This window comes from Acinonyx jubatus, chromosome D1 (assembly GCF_027475565.1).
Source record: "Acinonyx jubatus isolate Ajub_Pintada_27869175 chromosome D1, VMU_Ajub_asm_v1.0, whole genome shotgun sequence".
NCBI lineage: Eukaryota > Metazoa > Chordata > Mammalia > Carnivora > Felidae > Acinonyx > Acinonyx jubatus.
This window is the reverse complement of record NC_069390.1, coordinates 95125978-95141713: the sequence shown is the minus strand read 5'-3', so window position 1 is coordinate 95141713 and position 15736 is coordinate 95125978. Positions and strand designations below refer to the sequence as shown.

The 15736-nt window shown below is 40.2% G+C and overlaps 1 pseudogene; it reads left to right on the top strand.

Annotated features, from left to right (window-relative positions):
• Positions 1 to 4079: 4079 nt before the first annotated feature.
• LOC106974764 (TAR DNA-binding protein 43-like) lies at positions 4080 to 15509 on the top strand (annotated as a pseudogene).
• Positions 15510 to 15736: the final 227 nt, after the last annotated feature.

Sequence of the window (15736 nt, the reverse complement as noted above, 5' to 3'; positions counted from 1 at the left end):
TGTCCCTCTGGGTGGTCTAAGGCTAGATTAGCATAAAGCAGACTAGTCTCAAGTTTTGCTTCTCCCATAGACCCTCCCTACATGCATGTCAAAATGCAGCTCTTAAAAAGGCAGTTAAATTGTTGACTCCCAACTAGACCCTAAGTAAGTGTTTTCCCGGTATATCATTTATAATATAGTATTGCACCTCAGGGGGTGAGGTATTGAAGTGTGCTTGAGACATGCAGGGAAAACTCTGGAAAATAACTTGCTAAAAGAAAAACAGTTCAGGAAAGCAATTTTATGTTCCATTTTCCTGGTGGGATGCTCTCTGGGATGGGTTGCCATTGTTTATGTGCGAGCAACAGTCTCTTCCATATGCTGAAAGAGCGGGCAGAGCAGTGCCAACATGAGACATTAAGAAGCAGCACGCAGCAGATAATTTATGGGGCACAGAGTCAAGGACTCAAGCACTTCCGCAATCATTGTCATTGTTATGCATGAAGGACCGTCATTACACTTTCGGACTTTTGCTCTCTGGTGTTTCTGCTTAAAAAAATTATATAGATTAACATTTGCCATAGGTTCAAAGGTATATATCTTAACTCATTCAAATCAGATGCCTTGTCCCTGACTGAGAAGAGGGCACATAATTCAGCATGATGACCAAGGGTGCAGTGATAGGCCTCAGTTCTGAACCATGCATAATCCCCTCTTTTAGGAGAGCTACAGTGACACTTCCCTCCTGCCAGACTATCTTGCGTCATAACTCTGTCCTTCCTTTCTTCCCCAATTCTTTTTGAGCCAAATCCTGGTGAACTACTGGGGAGATGGATGGGATTTCACGGGGGAAACGTGTGAGGAAAGGTCCCTTCTTTCACATCTTCGTTTTCCTCAAAATGCTGGACCGCATTCTCTTTTTAAATATTGAAATTAATGGAGAAAAGGGGAGAGTGTGGTCTTGTGGAGGAGAGGGGAACAGAGACGTTCCTCAGGAACATGTAGGAACAGAATGGCTGCCGTGAAACAGGACACAAAAGCCTCCATTCTTACCTGAAAAAGCTCAGACACATGGCTTGTGCTCCATTCCCTTCAGGACAGGTTGCCCTGATGAGGGCCACATAGCCTAACAGTTAAGCTACAGGCTCTGGAGTCAGGCTCCTGGGATCAAATCCCAACTCCACCACTTTATATTGTGTGGCCTTCAACAGATTGTGGCACTTAATGTCACTAAACCTCACTTTTCTCCATGAGGATGGTAATAACAGTACCTGCTTCATAGGATTGCGGTAAGGATTAAATGAGACGATCTCGAGAAAGTACTTAGTATAGTCCCTGAGCATATTAAGCACCAAAATATGTTAGCCATTATTATTTATAGGATCAAAGTCATTTTAAGGATGGTTGACCCACAAATTTTTACTTATAATGATCCCTTAAAAAATTTTTTTAATGTTTATTTGAGAGAGAGAGAGAGAGAGAGAGAGAGAGAGAGAGAACAAGCTGGGGAGGGGCAGAGAGAAAGGGAGACACAGAATCTGAAGCAGGCTCCAGGCTCTGAGCCATCAGCACAGAGCCTGGCACAGGGCTCAAACTCATGAACCGTGAGATCATGACCTGAGCCAAAGTCAGACGCTTAACTGACTGAGCCACCCAGGCACCCCTAAAGATCCCCTTTTAATGAGAAATTCTTCTTCATACTCCCACATATAGGATCACAGTTATAGGTTTAGCATTGAGTGATTAGGAATTAGTATTTTTAAAATTACAGATATTGACTTAATTTTTTTTTCAGTAGCCATGTGTGTTTAGGTACTGTTATTGATTCAGGGTTTGGTGCACACAGGGATTTGCAGACCCCTTGTAGATAACTCTCTGGGACTCCCTGAGTCTAAGTCCACAGCTAAGGAAACATGTCCTCCCTGCCATCAATCCTCTGTTCGTGGAACAGTAGGGGGCAGTGACATTAGGTATTCCATGACAAAGGGCTCTGAGACCAAACATGTTTGGAACATGCTGCATGAAATAAAGTTTCACCATTTTCTCTACTGCAGGACATCTTGGAGTATTTATAATACAAATACGTGTAATGACTCCCCAAAAGGGTGATAGAAGATGCTGCTTTTCCCATTTTTGACAAAAGCTGTGTGTGTGTGTGTGTGTGTGTGTGTGTGTGTGTAAGAGTGCCTATTGCAACTTGAGAACATGGTCACCTTCACCTCCTTTCCCTGGCAGGAATGCTCAGTAGCTTCTAAATCTCCCCTGCTGCTTTGTTACTGCCACTGACTCTGCTGTTGACTTCCATGCTACCTACTTCAGAGCACCTCTGATGCTATAGCCCTTCTTAAGTTGCTATAGCCCTTCTTAAGATGCTATAGCCCTTTCAGTAGTACCCCCAAAGGGTTGCTTTGCTCTCTGAGTTTACAAAGTCTTCCATGAGGAAAGTTGGGAAAAATTCTCAAGGAGTGCCCTCCAAGAGTTTCTTGCCTATTCTGTGTGAGTGTTCCTTCCTGCACACCACAGCATAGGGACTCAAAATGGTCTAGCCACCCGGACTCTTATCTACCCCCAGGCAAGTTTCCTTTCTCTCCCAGAAGCTGGAGAAATATTTTTCCCACTTCTTTCCAGTGTGCTTTAACTCCAGTGTGTTCTTATCCTGTTGACAACAGGAACACTGACTTCTCATCCCATAAGACTCCCAGGAACCTGTTCCATGTTTCTCTGGTGGGCAAACATAAACCTCTTTCCTCTTCATTTGTTCATTAAACAAATATTTATAGAGTGCCTATCTGAGTCAGGCATCTGTGGAGATAGACAGAAGTATATTTTGGAAGGAGACGGCATTTGGTAGAGTCAAGAATGAATTTCATGTTATTGGCTTTGGCAGCTGGTGTGGAAAGTGGTGCTGTTTACTAAGATGGGGAAGATGAGATTGGGAGGGGAAGCAGGGAGGGGGCTGAGATTCCTTTGGTGCATGTTAAACTTGAGATGTCTGAGGACTATCTACATGGAAATATTAGAAAGGCAGTTGGGAGATGCAAGTCTGGGGACTCAGAGATGTCTGGGCCGGTGATTTAGAATTCATTAGTATAAAGATGTTCTTTAAACCCAGGACAATAGATGACATGACCTAGGGAGAAATGAGAAAGGACAAGTAAAGAAGAGGTCTATGGAACCTTAGGAAACTCTAATACTTGGAGGTAGGGCAGGGAAGTTAGGTTAGCCACGGACACTGAAGAGGAGCAGTCAGCGTGACAGAGGAAAACCAGGAACAAGTAATGTCCCAGAAGCCAAAAAGAAGAAAGATCTTGAGGGAACCAAATGCTATTGTGAATTTTAAATGAAAACAGAAGCATCCATTGGTCAACCTCACAAGAACGGTCAGTGAAGAGCATGCAAAGAGAATCCAGATTGGAGTCAACCCAGGAGGGAGTGGTGAGAGAAGCAGCAGAGACAACAAATATAGCAACTAATTTGAAGACACTTTCCTGAGAAGGGAGCCAAAAAATAAGGCAGTAGAAGAAAGGGTATAGAATGTGAAGTCAAGAAGATGGGAAATACTGGAGCATGGTTATGTTGTCATGGGAATGATCCAATGGACAAAGAGATTGGGGAAGCATGAAAAGAAAGGGGAAACCAGAAGGTAGAAGACTCTAGGTGGATCCAGAACACAGTGGGAGGAACTGGCCTTTGATAGGTGGAAGGATACACCTTGCATGTTAACAGAGGAGGCAACAGGGGCAAGTGCTGGTCTTCGGGGAGAGGTGTAGAAAGACAAGTAAATCCCCACTGCTGTTATTTATATTTACTAATGAAATCTGAAGTGAGGTCATCTGCTTAGCAGGAAGGAAGGCCAGGGATATAGGAGGTCTGAGGAAAGAGAAAGTCATTTTAAGGAGTGGGAAGCTAGAAAAAGTAAGATAGATGAGCGGTAGTGAATGCCCACTTGCAGTTAGAGATGAAATTAAAGTGCATCCGGTCAGCTCAGTTGCGTGATATTCTCTAGCAGCACTCAACTCCTCTAGTCCTGGCACAGTTAGGTTCATCCTTGGGCACTGCAGTTGTGGGTATTTGCAAGGGGGTACGTATTTTGATGGACCATGGAGTCTAAGCAGTATAGCACCCACTACTGTGGCTGGTACACAGTGGACAATTATGAACTAATGAAGAATGTACATTTCCCCTTACATGGCTTTCACAATTCATTTATATATCCTCAAAAAAATGGGAAAATTTAAGTCTTGTGAGTGGAGAGAGTTCCCTGGCAGGGACCCAAATTCTAGAAATTCTTGAGTCTTGTCCTATAGTTATGTATTTATTCTTCACTTTCCTTTCCTCATTATGGTATTTGATGTACATATATATCAAATACACACACACATACACACATATACTTACACAAGAGACAAGGATATTCTTTATTTTTGTGAGGTCTTTGCCTTAAACATTTGCCTTGAGGAATGTGGAGTCTAAGGTGGGGGGTCACATATACAATAAGTTACTTGTCAAAGTCAAAATAGAAGAATGTGAAGAGTACTGGGAAGCATAATGGAAGGAGCAATTTAGTTTTTTTCGGGTAAATGGGGATGTCTTTACAGAGGAATTGACATACGAGCTCAGACTTAAAAGACAAAAGTTTCATTTAAGCCTTAACTGTTCAATAGAAAACTCACTTAACAAGAATAGGAAGAACGTATAATAAGAGCTAACACTTACTGAGTGTTTACTATGTATCAGGAACTAAGCACTTTATATACTTTAGCCATTTAATCTATAAATAGGTTCTATTTTGATTCCTATTTTTCTGATAAAGGTTAGAGGGATTGATTACTCTGCTATTGAGGAGCCCAAATGGGACTTGAACCAGGTCTTAGTAGTGCTGAAGCCCAGGAAGGGGAAACAGCATTAGCAAAACCCTGGGGAAGGTGAAAGTGCGTGAGATGGCCTTGTAAAGAAGAGCAGACCAGGCAGGGGCAGAGTGAGGAGAGAATAAAGGACTATGGTACAGGTGAGGATAGGAAGAACAATGGAAGATGAGCCAGGAAAAGTAGGCGGTGCCCGGTTTCTAGTCCTCAACTATGAGTGAGTTCTACTTATCTATTGCTGTACAGCCCACTTCCCCAAACTTAGTGGCATAAAACAATCATTTTATTATAGTCACAGATTTGGCAGGTCCGGAATCCAGAGAGAACACAATGGGATGGCTTGTGTCTGCTCCATAACGTCTGGGGCCTCTGCTAGGACTACTCAATGCTGAGGGCTGGAAATATATGAAGGCTCACTTACTCACATGTCTGGTTGTTGATGTTAGCTGTCAGCTGAGAGCTTAACCAAGGTTGTTGGCTGGGGTTGTTGCAACACCTTCCATGACCTCTCCATGTGGCTACATTGGCTTCCTCACAACATGGTGGCTGAGTTCTAAGCACCATTGCCCCAAGAGAACGAGAGCAGTAGTACATGGCATTTTGCTCCACTGATGGAGGCGGTCCAAAGGCCCACCCAGGTTCAAGGAGAGAAGACACAGACTGCACCACTCAGTGGAAGGAGTGTCCAAGAATTTGTGACATGCTTTAAAATTACCACAGAGTCAGTAAATGAGGTCATTAAATAGAGATCTTTAATTTTATGAAAAGCTAGTCTGCTCCCACCAAGGTGATGTCTATTGCTATATAACTTTTTTTGTGTATAATGTATGGAAGAGTGCACACTGTTCTTCCAAAGTCCCTCCTGAACCTTTCTTTTTCTCATCTTCTTTTTTTCTCCTTTCCCCTTTCTGTAGTCTGCCATACTTCCCTCATTTACAACTTTACATGAGAAGAGACACATTTAAAAGAGTCCTATGGGAGTACCTTGAAGATTTTTAGAGAAAAATAGCTATACAATTCTAACAAAAAAAAAAAATGAAATAACATATAACAGGAGAATTTTATGCTGGAGAGGATTATCTCCCCAATACCTCAGCAGTTAGCTGAATCTTTTGGACTAAAATTATGTATAATATTTTTAATTGCACACAGTGTTATTTCAAAATTGGGACAGTTTTTAAAATGACATATTCACATTGCTCCCTGGAACCTCCTGAGGTAGGTGAACAGCTAACCCTTCCAAGACAGATGGATACTTATGAGCAATATTTAATCTTAATTGCGAGCCAGGTTTATGTGTGACAAGTTCCTGGCTTAGAAGCAATGCTTACTGTGACACAACTTTGCTGAGCTAAATGGTTACAGAGAATAGAGAATAAACAGCTGCATTATTGTGAGCCAGCATTTAAATCATGCCTAAGAACACCCCTGATTAGATGCTTCTATGCATCTTCAATTGTGCCTACAAATGCTTCTTTAAAGTGTAACTCAATAATAGTTCAATAGTTCAATTACATTCCAACGTTCTTTATTAATTCATTTATTCCACAAATTTTGGGGCCTAACTACCATGACCAAGTCTTGAGCTAGTCACTGAACGCGATCAACGAACTATAGATCAAGAACTGTGCCATTTTTAGAGAGATTCCCACTTCAATGATTACTCTTTACTGGAGAAAATACCTTGGCTTTGCATAAAATTTCTCTCTAGAAGCTAAAGGCATAAGTGCATGAAAAACTAAGAATAATATCTGGTTCTAGCAAGAGCTCAATGCATGTTTAACTGCTATTATTATTAAGCCTTAAATGCGCACTAAAATTCTCTCCAGTTCCCATATCCATTCTCACTATACTTCTTGAATAAGGTCAGAGATTAGCAACAATTGCAAAAAAAAAAAAAAATGTTGTGGTAGAAATGAATTGGCAACTTCCATTTCTAGCATGAACTAGAAACTAGTCTCTCTTTGGAAGTAAGTCTCCTTTTGAAGACAACTAGAAAAACTGGACACAAATTTTTGTTTGTTTGTTTGGAGGCATCAGATAGCTAGGAAAGAGGCAAGGAAAGAGGTCAAGATTCAAGGGAAGACAAAAACCAGAGAGGCACAGAGGCTGTTTTCTCCTGGTAGTGTCTGCTGATTCAGGAAGAGACAACTGAGAGGCTTCTAAGCTGAGCAGTGTTTTTGACAGCCTCACAAGACCAGGAATACAAAACCGAAGACAACAATTCTTCCAAGACCTGATAAGGAAGGTCTTGATAATCCACCACGTTTTGATTAGGTCTCCAAAGGACTACTTCTTATGAACTGGAAGTAGACTGACTTACGATATTTTGAAGCCTAAATACAAGTAATGTCTGAAATTCGATTAGAGTGTTCAGAGATTACTGGGACCCTGGTTTCCTGCCCAAAGCTAGTCTAAATTCTTTCTGGAGAAATACGGTCATTTTCTGAGGCCCTAAATTATTGCTACAATGTTTAACCTACATATACATCCTGTAATTCAAATTAATCAGGCATATGAGGAGACAAAAAAAACATGAAAGAAAACCAATGTGCAGTTGAATCACACCCACAAGGGCTTCAAATAATAAGCTGTGAGACACAGACTTTAAAATAGCTATGATATATTCAAAATAGATAAAAGATTGAGAATTTGTGCAGAGAACTTATCAACTATAAAACTAAAAAATTAAGAACTCAATAGACAGATTATATATCTGATTGCAGAAAACTGAAGAGAGATTAATGAACTAGAAGATAGGTTAGAAGAAAATATCCGTATTAGAGTGTAGAGAGATAAATAAACAGAAAATTCCTAAGTGAGCATAAAAGACATAGAAGATAGATCAAGAAAGTACAACATACATGTAACCAGAGTCTCAGATGGAAAGAACAAACGTGTCAGATGGAATATCTGAAAAAACAGTTGGTAAAGTTTTTCCAAAATAGACGACCTTTCAAAAGAAACAATGGAAGCTACAAGAAAATGGAATGATATTTTCCAATGCTGGTTGAAAATATCTGCCAATCCTCAAGTCGAAACTAACAAACTATCTTTTTGGAATACAAATGTTAAATAAAGACCTTTACTTAAGACAAAAGTGAGAGGGGCACCTGAGTGGATCAGTTGGTTTAAGCATCTGACTTCGGTTCAGGTCATGATCTCGCAGTGTGTGAGTTCAAGCCTCGCGTCGGGTTCTGTGCTGACAGCTCAGAGCCTGGAGCCTGCTTCGGATTCTGTGTCTCTCTCTCTCTCTCTCTCTGCTCCTCCCCCACTCACACTCTGTCTCAGTCTCTGTCTGTCTCTCTCTCAAAAATAAAAATAAAACGTGTAAAAAAAAAGACAAAGGTGAGAGAATTAATAACCTCTGGTCCGTTGCAGTAAGAAATACTGAAAGGCATTTGTCACACACACACACACAAAATGATTCCAGAAAGAAGGTTGTAGATCACAGGAAGAATAAAAACCAATAAAATTGGAGTTATGTCAGAAAAACTGAAGACTTGGAAGCTCCGTGATTTTGTTTCTCCACAAACCATAAAAAAAAAAAAAGCTATTTGAATAAACTTTGTAGGAGCTTTGAAAACAATTAAACCAAGCATGCCTAATCAAGAAAAAAATCTTCAAAACTATAGGAAAGCACTGTGGTACTTTTGTGGTATCCTTGTCCCACCACCTCCCTGATGCAGTGATGACAGTCTGGGTTTTCAGCACTCAGAAACCTAGTTCACCATCTTGAACCAAAGGGAGCAGAACAAACCTTACCTGAAAATTATTATGTATTCAGTTCTGATATGACTGACACACTCCTTTCTGTCTTATATACTTTGGACTGTGGCTGGAGAAACCGGTGAGCCCTGCTAGTAAAGGTTATAAAGGGACTTTAAGCCCACAGACACCCCTCCCCACCCCACCCCCCTACCCCCAGCCTGGGCAAGAGATTCTAGGTGGAGACATATAATAGAGCATCGAAAGCCCTGAGAACAAACTGAGGTGAGACCCTGGAAAATGAGGACATTCAAAAGCAACCATATATACAGAGGAATTTAGAAGTCACCTGCATGCCTAGAAAAATCTGTTCTCAGAAAAATCTTGACAAGACTTTAAATTTTCACCATAGGCTGATCCCTCGGCTCAGAGAAAGTATAGCTAATCTGTAAAAACTGCCTCAGTACAGATCCAGCCTTCAAAGACTGGGAAACATGGCTGTTGTCTCCCTGTCGATCTCTCTATCTCTGTCTCTGTCTCTTCTCTTCTTCTTTCTCTCTCTGTGTGTGTATTTGTGTGTGTGTATATGTGTGTGTTGTTTATTTGTTGGTTCCTGGCTTTCAAGGGAACCTCCATCAAAACATTAGCCGAACATGAATTTTATTTTATTTTTTTTAATTTTTTTTTCAACGTTTTTTATTTATTTTTGGGACAGAGAGAGACAGAGCATGAACGGGGGAGGGGCAGAGAGAGAGGGAGACACAGAATCGGAAACAGGCTCCAGGCTCCGAGCCATCAGCCCAGAGCCTGACGCGGGGCTCGAACTCACGGACCGCGAGATCGTGACCTGGCTGAAGTCCGACGCTTAACCCACTGCGCCACCCAGGCGCTCCAACCGAACATGAATTTTAAAAACAGAGACTTAAATGAACTCATCCTTCCAAAAATAGTCTGTAAAAGTCTCAAAACAAACAAGCTATTATAGTTTTCAACAATTACAAAACAACAAAATAGAATGTGAATCCTGGAGAAGTAAACAGTGAATCCTGGGAAAGGGAATCTGAAACACCATTTCCAGAGTTACCAGATTATAATAATCAAATATCCAATTTTCAACAACAAAAATTCACGAGGCACGCAAAGAAACAGAGAAATATGACTCATTCAAAGGAATAAAAAAAAATTGACAGAAACCATCCCCATGGAAGCCCAGACATCAGGCTTCCCAAACAAAGACTTTAAAACATCTGTTTTAAATATGCTCAAAGGCCCAGGGGAAAAAAATGGACAAAGAACTAAAGGAAATCAGGAAGACAATATATGAACAAAATGAGAATATCAACAAAGAGATAGAAAATATAAAAAGGAACCAAACAGAAATTCTAGAGCTGAATAGTACAATAGCTGATATTAAAAAAAAAATTCACTCCAGGGGTTCAACAGCAGATATGAATCAATAGAAGAAAACAGAAAACTTGAATTTAGAACAACTGAGATTCTTATGATGAGCAGAAAGAAAAAAAGAATGAAGAAAAATGAACAGGGCTTAAGGGACTTGTGAGGCAACATCAGTATACCAACGTATGCATGATGAGAGTCCCAGAAAAAGAAGAAAGGAAGGAGAAGAAAGATTTTTTGAAGAAAAACCTTGGGACAAAACTAGATATGAACTTACAAATCTAACAATCTCAACAAACTCCAAGTAAGAGAAACACAAATATGCCACCCTGAAACACATTATAATAAAACTTTTGAGGTCAAAGACAAAGAGAGAATCTTGAAAGCAGAGAGAAGCAACACATCACATATAAGGAATCCTCAGTAAGATTATCAACCAATTTTTCTTCAGAAACCTTGAAGGCCAGAAGGTGGTAGGAATATATTAAGGGTATGTGCTGAAAGGAAAAAAAAAAACCATGTCAGCCAAGAATTCTATATCTGCAAAACCGTCCTTCAAAAATGAGGGAGGAAGTAGGGTGGTTGAGTGTCTGACTTAGGTTCAGGTCATGATCCAGCTCATGGTTCAAGAGTTCAAGCCCCATGTCAGGCTAGCTGCTGTCAGCACAAAGCCTGCTTCGGATCCTCTGTCTCCCTCTCTCTCTTCCCCCCGCCCCCCCTTGTGCTCACTCTCTCTAAAATAAACAATTTAAGAAAATGAGGGAGGAAGTAACACATTCCCAGATAAACAAAAGCTGAGAGAGTTCATTACTACCAGATCTGGCCTAAAAGAAATGCTAAGGGGAGTTCTTCAGTATGAAATGAAATACTGTAACTTGAAGCTGTATGAATATATAAATTAATGGGCAGATATAAAAGTTAGTATTATTGTTATCTTAGTTTGTAACTTCAATTTTCATTTTGTACAAGATTTGAAAGATAAATGCATAAAATAATTATAAATCTATGTTAATTAATACACAGTATATAGAGATGTCATTTGTGACACTGATAACATCAAATGGGGAGGAAGAGCTATAAAAGAATACAGCCTTTGTATGCAATTAAAGTTGAGTATCAGTTTAAAATAGATCGTTATAACTTTAAGATGTTATATGTAAGCCCACAGTAACCACAAAGCAAATATCTATAGAATATACACAAAAGGACATGATAAGGGAATCAAAACATGTTGCTACAAAAAAAAAAAAATCAACTAAACACAAAAGAAAGCAGTAATGGAGGAAACGACAGACAAAAATTCTAAAGGCATATAGAAAAATAATATCATGGTGAACTTAAGTCCTTTCTTGTCAGTAAGTACTTTAAATATAAGTGGACTAAACTCCCCAAGAAAAGGACATAGTTCGGAAGAATGGATAAAAAAAAAAAAAAAGCAGAATTCAAGGACAGTCTCTAAAGAGACTCCCTTTATATCTAAAGACACACTTAGGTTGAAAGTGAAATGATGGAAAAAGGTATTCTGAGCAGATAGTCAAAAAGAGAGCAGGGGTGGCTAGACTAATATCAGACAAAGTAGACTTTAAGTAAAAAACTGTTATAAGGGACAAGGGCATTATATATTGAGAAAAGGGTCAATTCACCAAGAAGATATAACAATTATAAATAAGCACAAGACAACAGAGTTCCAAAACACATGAATCAAATATTGACAGCATTGAAGGGAGAAACAGATAGCTCTACAAGAATACTAGGAGACCTTAATACCCTAGTGTCAAGACTGAACAAACAGAAAAGCAGTAAGGAAACTGTCTCCATCCATTTGGGCTGGTATAACAGAGTACCATAGACTGGATGGCTTATAAACAATAGAAATTTATTTCTCACAGTTCTAAAGGCTGAAAGTTCAAGATCAAGGTACTGACAGATTTAGTGTCTGGGGAGCATGCTTCTTGATTGATAAATGGCCATCTTCTCACAACATCCAAGGTAGAAAGAGAAAGGGAGCTCTCTGAGGTTTCTTTTATAAGGATACTAATCCCATTTTTGAGGACTCCAACCTCATGACCTAATCACATCCCTAAGGCCCCACCTCCTAATACCATCACATTGGGATTAGGACTTCAATATATGAATTTGAGGGGGTCATAAATATTCTATTGGAGAAACAGAGGACTTAACACTGTGGACCTAATAGACATATAAAGAATATTCCACCCAACAATATCAGAATACACAATTTTCTCAAGTACACATGGAACATTCTCCAGGTTAGATCAATTGTTAGGCCATAAAACAATTTTTAATAAATTTTAAAAGACTGAAATTGTACAAAGTATCTTTCCTTATCATAATGGAATGAAATGAAACCAATGACAGAAGGAAAATTTACAAATATGTAGAAATTAAACAACACACTGACACAATCAAATGGGTCAAGGAAGAAGTGACAAGGTAAATCAGAAAATATGTTGAGATAAATTAAAATGAAAATACAACAGACAAAAAATTGAAGTGTAGTCAAAGTAGTGCCAAGAAGGAAACATATAGCTGTAGATGCTTCCATTAAAAAGATTCCAAATCACCAACCTAACTTTATACCTTAGAGAACTAGAGAAAGAAGAATAAACTATACCTAAATCTATTAGATGGAAGGAAATGATAAAGATTAGAGCAAAGATAAATAAAAGAGAGTATCAAAAAATAATAGAGAAAATCAAGTGAAACCAAGAGTTGTTTCTTGGAAAAGATTGACAACTTTGACAAACCTTTAGCTAGTTTGGTGAAGAAAAAAATGAGTGAAGACTCAAAAACCTAAATTCAGAAATGAAAGTGGGGATATTTATACTGATTTTACAGAACTAAGAAGGATTATAAGAGTATGAGAAACTATGGTATGGCAACAGTGGATAGCTTGGATAGAATGAACAAACTCATAGAAACAACAGCCTACAAAAACTAAACCTTCATTAAAGAAATAGAAAATCTGTATAGGCTTCTAACTAGCAAGGGATGGAATCAGCAATCAAAAACCTGACAGCAAAGAAAAGTCCAGACAAAATAGTCTTTAAGGTAATAAGCATTACTAGAAATAAGTGGGATATTTCACAGTGAGGAAGCTTAACTTACCAGCAAGAGAATCCATTTTAAACTGGTTATTTATCCTACAACATGTTGTCAAAAGACCCAGATCAAAGATGTTCAGAACTACAAGGAAAAACAAATTCATCCATAGTCATAGTCGGAAATTTAACATACCTCTGTGGCAACTAATGAAACAAGCAATGAATCTGCTTTAACAATTGTTACAAAAATCAATTTCTAACAAAAAGTCAATAAGAATACAAGAAGTTTGAATAGCACAATTAACAAGCTTGATCTAATTGCTTATGTAGAACACCGAACTCCACAACTGTTGTATAGCATATTTTCAGGCCCTCAAAAAAATTTCTCTCAAGTTTATCACATGCTTAGCCACAAAGCAAAGCTTGATAATTTCCAAAAGATTGAAATCCTATGGCATGTGTTCTCTGACCACAGTTTCATTGGACTAGAAATTGATTTAAATATCCCTTAAGGGGCGCCTGGGTGGTGCAGTCGGTTAAGCGTCCGACTTCAGCCAGGTCACGATCTCGTGGTCTGGGAGTTCGAGCCCCGCGTCCGGCTCCGGGCTGAGGGCTCGGAGCCTGGAGCCTGCTTCCGATTCTGTGTCTCCCTCTCTCTCTGCCCCTCCCCCGTTCATGCTCTGTCTCTCTCTGTCCCAAAAATAAATAAACGTTGAAAAAAAAAAAAAATTTAAATATCCCTTAAAATCTCCATACGTTTAGAAGTTAAGAAATATACTTCTAAACAACACAGAGGTCAAAAGAAGAAATCACAAGGGTAACGGACTGCCCATCTGTGTCCCACCAAAATTCGTATGTTGAAATCCTGACCGCCGAAAGAATGGTATTAGGTGGGCCTTTGGGAGGTCTGGGAGGTAAAGTTTAAATGAGGTCTTGAGGCTGGAGACCACATGATAGGATTAATTTACTAACAAGAAGATCAAGAGACTACCTTTTGTGGGAGCCAAGTGGTAGCTGGGCTGCTTCTGGAACTGGCGCTGCCGTGGGTTCTCTGTCAGGCTTCCTAGCAGTGGCCTAACGGAAAAGTAAGAAAGCTGTCTGAATGTATTCGGGGAACCAAAGATGAGAATGACAAGCCCATTGAAACACCATCAGAAGACGATGGGACAGTGCTGCTGTCCACAATTACAGCCCAGTTTCTGGGGGCCTGTGGATTGAGCTACAGGAGTCCAGTGTCTCAGTGTATGAGAGGTGTGTGGCTGGTAGAAGGAATTCTGCATGCCCCTGAAGCTGGCTGGGGAAATCTGGTATACGTTGTCCACGATCACAAACTATCTTTTTGTCAACAAAAGAAAAATGGATGAGACGGATGCTTCTTCACCAGTGAAAGTGAAAAGCGCTGTCCAGAAAACATCGGGTTTAATAGTGTTGGGTCTCCCGTGGAAAATGACTGAACAGGATCTAAGAGAATATTTTAGTACCTTTGGAGAGGTTCTTATGGTTCAGGTCAAGAAAGATCTTAAAACTGGTCATTCAGAGGGGTTTGGTTTTGTTCGTTTTACGGAATACGAAACCCAGGTGAAGGTAATGTCGCGGCGACATATGATAGACGCACCACGGTGTGACCGTAAACTTCCTAATTCTAAGCAAAGCCCAGATGAGCCTTTGAGAAGCAGGGAGGTGTTTGTTGGGCGCTGTACGGAGGACATGACCGCCGATGAGCGGCGGCAGGCTTTTTTGCCAGTAGGGAGAAGTGGCAGACGTCTTCATTCCCAAACCGTTCAGGGCGTTTGCCTTTGTTACACGTGCAGATGATCAGGTGGCCCAGGCTCTTTGCGGAGAGGACTTGATCATTAAAGGAATCAGCGTCCATATAGCCAATGCTGAACCTAAGCACGATAGCAATAGACAGTTAGAAAGAAGTGGAAGATTTGGTGGTAATCCAGGTGGCTTTGGGAATCGGGGTGGATTTGGTAACAGCAGAGGGGGTGGAGCTGGTGTGGGAAACAATCAAGGTGGTAATACGGGTGGGGGGATGAACTTTGGCGCTTTTAGCATTAATCGGCAATGAAGGCAGCTGCCCAGGGGGCACTGCAGAGCAGCTGGGGCATGGTGGGCATGTTAGCCAGTCAGCAGAACCAGTCAGGCCCATCGGGTAATAACCAAAGCCAAGGCAACATGCAGAGGGAGCCAAATCGGGCCTTTGGTTCTGGAAATAACTCCCATAGTGGTTCTGATTCAGGTGCGACGACTGGTTGGGGATCCGCATCAGATGCAGGGTCAGGCAGCGGTTTTAATGGAGGCTTTGGCTCCAGCACGGATTCTAAATCTTCTGGCTGGGGAATGTAGACGGTGGGGTTGGTATAGACTGGTGGGAATTCAGATGCTTCTAAACACGTGGTAAGTATGTTGTAAAATACATACGTACCGAGAATTTTCAGAATTGGTCTGTTCAGTGTGGAGTATATTCAGCAGTATTTTTGATTTTTCTTTAGAAAAAGAAGACAAGTAAAGGAATTTTGTAAGTTTTGTTACATAAAGGGTTGAAATAGTGAGTGTTTGAAAGTGAACTGCTGTTTGCCTGATTGGTAAAAAACCCAACACACTACAATTGATATCAAAAGGTTTCTCCTGGAATATTTTATCCCTGGACTTGTCAAGTGAATTCTTTGCACGTTCAAAATAGAAACCATTGATTAGAACTACACTGTTTTCTCCTTG